Below are 1,064 nucleotides of genomic sequence, written 5' to 3' on the forward strand. Positions count from 1 at the left end.
CGGGCAGGCAGAGGGGTGTCTCAGACCCTGGGTCCCCGCCCTGCTGCCTCGGGGGGCTCCCGCAGCCGGTGGGGACAGTCAGGCAGAAGGGGAGATGCCTGACAGCTCTGAGCCCCCCTGGGTGCTGCTGGGGGGCTGCTGGGGGTGGCCCCGCTAATCCCCTCTGGAGGGGAAGCTAATTGCTGCAGCCTGAGAGAGGCCAAAAGCCGGGAGGACCCCCACACCCCCACACCCCCACACCCGCCGGCCGGCAGCCCGCTCTTTGCTGCAAATTAATGGAATTACATTACCTAATGCAAAAGCCACGTGGCGCCTCCCCCCGGGCTCCTCCCAGGGCTGCCGCGGGGGCCCCCCGCCCCCCGCCCGCCCCCCAGCCCCGCGCCCCACAGACTGGGGGATGATGATCAAAAGCAGATGTGAGCTTCGGGAGCTGCAGGCCCGACAGACGCTCGCATTAACAGCGCAGTGGCCATTTCGAGAGCTGGGTGCATGACCCTCCCCGAGCCGGCCTCAGGCCAGCCGCTCGGCTCACGGAGACCTTAGGGGGGACCCCGCGGGAGGGGTCGCCCCGCCAGCCCCCGCCGGCCCCTGCGCCCAGCGGGGGGGGGGGTCTGCACCTGCAGACCCGACTCCTGAAGCCCCAGGGGGCGACTCCTGGCCGGGCCCGGGGCGCCCAGCAGCCCCCTCCCCTGAGGACCCCGTGGCGGGGAGGCGGGCCGGGCCCCCAGCCCCACGCACCCCGGCGGGGCGCCCTCACGTGCCGCAGACTGGAACAGTGCAGCGCTTTTATGCCCCGGGAACCGGGGTGAGCGCGGCCGGACAGGCCCTGGCCGCCGGGCGCCAAACGGCCTTGTCCAGGCGGACGGTCCCCCCGGCCGTGAGGCGCCCCCAGGCAGGCCAGGAGGCAGGGGACCCCGCTCCCCTCTCGCTCCACGCCCCGGACTGCAGAGACCCCTCCGTCCTCCGGCACCTGCCGCCCTCAGGAGGGGACCCCGTCTCCCTGCCCACGGGGAGGCCCCACAGCCGCAGCCCCCGGGGACCTCCGCCCTCACCCTGTGCAGCTC

Source organism: Condylura cristata, unplaced genomic scaffold (assembly GCF_000260355.1).
Source record: "Condylura cristata isolate star-nosed mole 26May11 unplaced genomic scaffold, ConCri1.0 scaffold00050, whole genome shotgun sequence".
Lineage (NCBI taxonomy): Eukaryota > Metazoa > Chordata > Mammalia > Eulipotyphla > Talpidae > Condylura > Condylura cristata.